Source organism: Pinus tabuliformis, chromosome 4_2 (assembly GCF_031772625.1).
Source record: "Pinus tabuliformis cultivar Carrire ecotype Pingquan chromosome 4_2, CPIR1, whole genome shotgun sequence".
Classification (NCBI taxonomy): domain Eukaryota; kingdom Viridiplantae; phylum Streptophyta; class Pinopsida; order Pinales; family Pinaceae; genus Pinus; species Pinus tabuliformis.
In genome coordinates, this window is record NC_142304.1 from 759,189,129 (window position 1) to 759,196,826 (window position 7,698).

The following is a 7,698-nucleotide window of genomic DNA, read 5'->3' on the forward strand; positions in this document are numbered from 1 at the left end:
TAGGTCTGTCAATGCTTTCCACATTTCAAATGGAGTTTCCTTACCATGGATATTCGAGACAATATGATCTCGAACTCCTTCTAGAATAATCCTTCTTGCTTTTTCCACACACTTTCTCCATTCAGCGATATCTTTAGCATCAGACGCTGGAGGCTTTGGAATATCATGATCTATGAATTCCTCCAACCCGTTGTCTTCAAGCACTACCTCAATCTTGTCCTTCCAAGTTATGTAATTTGAGTTTCCCTCGAGGGCATACTCAAGTCTCAAACAGTAGAATGACATATTGTTGACTTTGAAGTATGAACTTGCAAATTCGTTTTCACCTACACAACAAACTTGAATTCTCCTCTTCTATAATGTCTTCAGCTCCAATACCATGTATATTTTTACTTTTAGATTCAACAGCTTATGTGATATGCTAAAAAATAAGACAAGAATCTACTCTACTCATCAGCAGAAACCAAAATTGATCAATGAAAACACTAAGCATAAAAGGAAAAATTTCAATTTCACATAACACAAGATTTTTCTGGGGAAAGTAACTGCTCAAAACCTCAACTATCTATATTGCATTAACTAGAAGATCTAAGAAGAAAATACAATTCTTGTTCATCTCAAACAATTCCTACATAAGTAAAATCTATCTCTCTACTCTACAAACCAGTTGAAACCAACACTTAGCCAATTTTGTTGTCTGTCGAGCCCCTATTTCCTTGCACAATTCCTGAGAGAATTAGCCCATATTTAATTAGGAAATTCCGCACTCATAATTGCACAATCCATCATATTCTTCTACTAATTTCAAGCACCATTTGTAAAACTCGGAAAATTATACCACTGATAGTACATCGTCCCTGAACTCTAATCTCAACTAGGTCTTCCTCGTAACTAGCATGCATGAGTTATTTATGAGTGAATCTTTAGTTAACTCGTGGAGGAGTGTAGTTGCACCGAAGTTGATCCCCACTATTATACCTCCTACGAGTTCCTCCAACTATTTGAACTAGTTTAACTAACTATAACTCAGTTAAACTGAGTTAATTAATTACAACTCAAAAGAACTCAACCTTGACCCCTAAAATTTAGGAATCACTCTACATGACTCTAGATAGACTTCCAACTCGAATTTACTGAGCCAACTAAGTCAAATTAACTTAGTTAACTATTACAAGCTTCTATGAGAATATAATTTCGATTTAATTCCTAATCTAATTCAAGGACAAATTAAATTAGGATTTCTTGTTGTTGTTTTTAACACGGATCCTCTAGCGATCTGTCATCACACCTATTTTTATGGGCACAAAGATCCATAAGGGGAATAAAGGTCATGAGACAAAGTAATTATGGCGTGAGAAAGTCCGCAGGGGCTTGAAAGATGGTTATTTGAGCTACTTACCGAGTTTTACTCCCATATCTACCAAGCCTAAGCCCTTCATCCTTCCTTTCGAGGGGCCAATTGCTGAAATCAAGAAAAAATAGCTGAGGTAAGTCGAATTCTGAGCTCATTTTAGTGTCAATCTGATTCCATATAACAATATTATGAATTATAAAAGTTCTTTGTTGGAGGTTAAATTTTACTTATGCTTCGTTATATGATGGTTTTTATGAGGCTTTATCTCGTTTTAATTTTCCTTAAATGGATTGTAGTTGAACTCAAAAAAATACCAACATTTTTGTAAAAAAATATTGTATATAAATAATATATATATAAAATACATTTTTTTTTAATTATAATTATATTTTTATTTGAAATATAAAAATTATTCATTCTACCTATTTCTTTGAAGTGTTTAAGAGAAAAAACACTTTACAAACACAACTTTCATATTATCTCATAATTTTGACTAATTCTACCATATATCTTAAAAATATGTATTTTTTATTTCTAATATAATTAAGGAAAAACATTGGAAATTCTTATTCCAAGTTGAAGATCTTTGAAGTACTTAAAAAAAACATTTTATGTTGCACGATGGTTTTGAAAATTAACATATTTTATATTAAAGATATATAATATATAAATAATATCTTTTAAAAGTGTTAATTATATTAAAAATATATTTTGTATTAATTTATATATATAGAAAATTAGGAAAAACAAATTAAGTCTTTTAGAGTTGTTATATAACATATAAAATAATATTATTGATATTATAAAATGAGTAAGTCATTTTATGTTCAGTTAACATGTAATATTTAATACAAAAATATATTAATGTCAAAAAATTATTGCTAGTCATGAATAAAAAAAATTAATATTCATATTAAATAATATAAGTTCATATTAATATTATAGAGAAAGAAAAAATAATTTATATTAAAATTTTCATATTTTCACTTTTCATTGTAAGAGAGATGTATAATTTATTTCATTCTTAATATGGAGTTGATATATAAAAATTAAAAAAATTAATAACAAAAATAAAATAATGTGGGTCATAAATCAAAAGAGAGTTCTTATTCCATTAAGAGGTTCTTTCTAATTCAAGGTATGAGGGAAATTTGTTCAATGTTTAATATGGAGTTGACATGTAACATTTTAAAAAATATTAATAATATAATAATTCAATGTGTATAGATAGATAAATAGATAGATAACATTTTAAAATTCGTCTTAATTCTCGATCTACTATGTGTGGAGAGGGGTCAAATCTCTCAAGATGCAAACTTCAAAGTGAGTGCAAAGCTTGAGGAAAGGTTTGCACCTCGAGAGATTTGATTCCTCTCAATAGATCTATGTTGATAAAATACTAATGAAATGTCTTAACTCATTTTTTTTTACTCATTTTATATAATTACATCTTAAGGCGTTTCCCTTTCAGAGGAACTCCCCCTTTGAGAAGAACTCCCCCAGTTGTGACTCTACACCAGCTTCCATCATTAGATCGGATGTTAGATTATTGAAGCGTAGTGTGACGACGAATTGATACAGTTTCAATTGAATGACAAGACATGACATATAACCCTCACGATGGTGAGCTTAACCTTCATATTTGCATTTTCATTTTGCAGATGAAAACTATTTTCCTAGGGTTTCTGAGACAGTTGGATCTCACCTATAAGCTCATGCAAGGATCGACAAATTTTCTACCTTGTGATAGAGGGGTTTGCAGGCATTATCGTTGTTGATTGGTCAGTGCATGGAAGAATTTTTCATGGAGAGTCAACACAAGATCAGATAATCCAAATAACTGAGAGAATACATTATTATACCGGGAATCAATTTCTCCATCACTGAATCTCCCAAAGGGTGCTGTGATAACCTCTCAACTCGCTCGCCGTTAACCAAATTGGTGGTCCAAGGGTTAAATGAATTAAATGCATTGCAAGAACACGAATAATTGCAGCCTTTTCACTTAGAATGTTTAGCGAGGTTTGTTTCTTCTTGCGGAAGACCAAGCCCCCACTTGATATGTTGGTGTACACACTACATGATACGATGGTCTCCACAACACAAAATACATCATTGCAGAAGAATCTTCCCTAGAAAGACGAAGTCACTGGAGCAATTTTCTTTCTTCACCTTAGGCTTATTGGACTCAAAATACATATGAGGGGTTGGACCTTAAATTCCTTTAAATTTCCTTTTATTTTCCACAAATTAAAAGGAATATTAGTCATTCATAGGCGGAAAAATAAAAAGAGGTGAAAAAGGTCAATAACTATACAAAGGATCAACCACGGGGGCTTCACTCAATGAACCTATGACGTATCACATGCGTTTGTGGCATATTAAACAATACCTTAATTTGACTACATATTGGAAAATACCTCTAAAAATCACATTATTTGACCCCCTACCAATACGAACCCAATACACCTTCCCAATTTAAAAAACCTCTAATTTCACTAGATATTGTAAGTATCCATTTTTTCATTAACTTTGGCCTCCATTTTTTATACCTTCCAATATAAAAACCCTCTACCCCCTATATATCCCCCAATATATTATGTCATTTTTCCCGTAATAAATATCCCCCAATATGAACCCACGTGGTATGGTATTGCTCCCTAGTGAAGCCCCTGTGGGATCAACAAATTCAAAGATGATGGGGAAGTTTTTTTAATCCTTTTACTCTTTCCACTTAAATTTAGTTGAATTTGATCAAAGAAAAATAAAATGCAACTGAAACACGTACGGAAAAAACTAGGAAAATAGCAGTGTGACAATGAAGTGGTCTCTGCCATGGAAAAGAAACCATCAATTAATGACTTTAAGTAAAAAAAAATTGGCGATGTAAAAATGCTTCCATATTTCAAGGCATTTTAATATTTCTTATTATCTATGCCCTCGAGATGTTATTAAATTTGCATAATGCCTCATTTTATCTTTATAACTATCTCAAGTGTAATAATTCAGCACATTTTTTCTTATTGACTGGTGGAGGAAAAGAATCCCTGAAATAATTAAGTGCTTTAGAAGAGAAGAGTTTAACATATGACAACCAATAGAATTTATAGTTGCACAACTTTTCTAAAATTTCACAGTTAAACTCTTAAAAATTTTTGGAAACATATTTTGCTTTCTTTGCCCTTGTATTTTTTGGAGGCCAAATGTGAATCCCTTGTAGATTGAGTTTTGATCAGTTCATCCACCTTTAGCTAATAAAAAATGCAATTGCAGTTTAGCATGCAAATTATTTTGCTTCTTCATCTTATCAAATGATGTAACTGTGGTTTAGCTTGTAGAAAATTTTACTTTTGTACATAGAGGAAACGTTTGTTCCCAATCTATGTTCATTTGTTTTCCTAACTGTCGCTAAAAAATTTTGAATTGTTTCTTGGACAAGCCTCAAAAAATGATTTTACTTATTCTTCACAATTTCATCTATATTTTCCTTTGTATTTCTTTATATTCTGAGTTTTTTCCAAGTGGGAGTGTCTCTTAGACTTGGCTTTTCAATTTGTTGATAAGTTTCAGACTTTGAGTCATGTTACATATTTCAAATAATAGTTTTGGTGATAAGTTTGGGATTGGGTTACTTGGTGAGTGTTGTAGTCTTTCAGCTATTGTGTATCATTGGTCATTAGTGGTTTTATTAATATTTAAATATGCACCATTAGGAGTTGTTCTTTTTTGTTTTTTTGGTTTGGACAAGATTCCTTTTCCAACAGATGGAAATGATTCCACCTTTGATGGAAACAAATCCATTGATAGGAAATAGTGAGGTGCAAATCTCTGCTCATTTGATAGGAAATGGTTTTGATCTTGGAATCAGAAAAATGTGTGGATCCCTAACTATTGATTATGACTCGAATTGTTTGCCTTACGCTAACTGTTGTGTTTCTATGATGCATGTGTTTATACTAATTAAGAAAGGGCTTTGCTTCATTAGAGATGTATACTTTGGTCTTAAGTGGAATTGTTGTACTTGTAGGTCAACTTTTTTTATTAGTTGTCTAAGAGGAGTCCTCATAGTTATATTACATGTCTTTATGATTCATGTGTATTATATTTTTTTATTATTATTTATCCGGTTTGTTTGCATTTGTTATTGACATTCTTATTGTTTTTGGTTTGCAGGTGTTTACGCTAAAGGGGACTTCATGATTCATTTCGCTGGATTGAATGGCAAAAAAAGGTGGGCCAAAATAATTCTACATGAACTTGAGGAAGAGAAGGGCACATTTAAGGACAAAATTGTCAATGGTTTAAGCATGTTTCATTTTTTAAGGCACATATTTCTGTTTTCGAAATTAACCTATTTAGCAGCAAAAAATTACCCTATTTTGATTTTTGCATATTAGAGTAAAAACTAAATAATTGTACTACATTATGACAAATGTGAAATATGACAGTTTGAAAACTCATTAAAACAAAATTATATCACCACTTCATGGGAATTTTGAAATTTAACAGTTCAAATCACTGATAAAAAGATGAAATCATTAATTATTTTTATGGAAGACATGTGCTCTGAAAAAACATGGATTGCATAAGAAGGAAACAAATAACTATTATAACAAATTTGTGACCTCAATTGGCCAACAATCCCCAAGCTTGTGCTGGAGAGTCCCATTTTGAAGTTTATTTTTGAAACGCATCAAATTCGCTTTTAAACAGTTATTGTTCAATAGCCAAATAACATACCATTATGAATTAGAAGAATATATCATAAAAAATCTCAAAATTAACAATTCTAAAAACTATTTAAAACATAATTTTATATATTGTATTATAAAAAATCTGAAATTTCACAGTACAAAAAACCCCAAATAAGTGATAAAATGTGGAAGCCTTAAATTTTGACTTATATAAAATGGCCCCAAAGAGTGCTATACAATCTTGTTTTTAGGTTTATTTTAAAATGTAATGCAAGTATGAACTTAATAAGCCATTCTAGGGGTTAAAATAGAATTGTAGAAACAACATTATGAGAAATTTGGAATTTGACAGTTTAAAATTTTCTTTAAGAAAGAATTATAGATATATACTGTATATAATGAGAGTTATGATATTGGAGTTCAATTAAGACAAAAGAATTTGTAGTATTTACCTACTTTGTTGAAGGTACATGGATGAAATATACAAAGTGCATAAGTAAGGGGAAATTGTTAATTTTGAGACTGTAGTTGGCCTCAAACAAAGTTGGAGAGTCCTATTTGATGATTTCTTTTGGAGAATCTAAATCTATGAAAGCAATTTAAGCCATTCTTGTATATTTCAATCTGATTTTACATGTTAGGGTACAACTTAATACAATTTAAACTTTCTAAAGATATGATCATTGATATTACATGTCCTTGTTGAGGATGTTGAACATTCAAGAGTGTTAACTTTGTGTTGCTTTGTAGTTGGTCATCCCATGAATTTTGAGTCAATAATGTAGTAATCAATTCTCAAGGTGAAATTAAATTAAAACAAAGGGATGTGGACAATGGAGAGGTCTTGATGGGCTTGTTTACATAAAATGTTGATTGTTTTATATTCTCATCCAGACAAGATATGAGTTTTACTTGTTTATTTGTTAAGATATAAGTTTTAGAAGTAAGGTTCCCTATCTTCTATGTCTTTATGGAGTACTCTGCTCACATCTTCTTTATTCCATGCTACTAGTTCCTATGCTACGTTTTACGATGTTTATTTTGCAACATTTGGTGCAATTGCCAATTAAATTTCTTTGTAGTTAATAAATATAAAATTCATTTTATTAATGGTTTTATGATGATTTTTTATATTCAATATGATTATATAATTTTTATTTATATTCCATATTTGTATTTCTTTAGAATATGTGAATTATAATACATTTTAATTTTAATTTATCTTATTTTTTTAAATGTTGTGAAATTTATGAATATTTAAAATATTATTGATTTAGATAAATATAATCCTATGGATATATGATTTTATTTATCTAGTTTTTTTTCCAAAAAAGAATGATGTAATCATAAATATGTCTTGTTGTTTAAAACCATCTTTGTGTGTACATTTGCTATGCTTGGTTATTGTCATCTTTTGTCTTTCTTGTTTGATGAATTGGTCTTTATGCGTAAGTTAATATAGTTATTATTACCAATCAAGCATTCACATAATTCAAATTTAAAATTGTCACAAGTGGCTAAGGGCAAGAATTTCCACTACATTTACCTTGGTGGTTTGAAAATGAGTTATATACCCAGTAGAAAAATGATTTCTAGTTGTTGGAATTAGATGATAGAGGAAGTCAAAGTTTATATTGATTGAAATCTTTT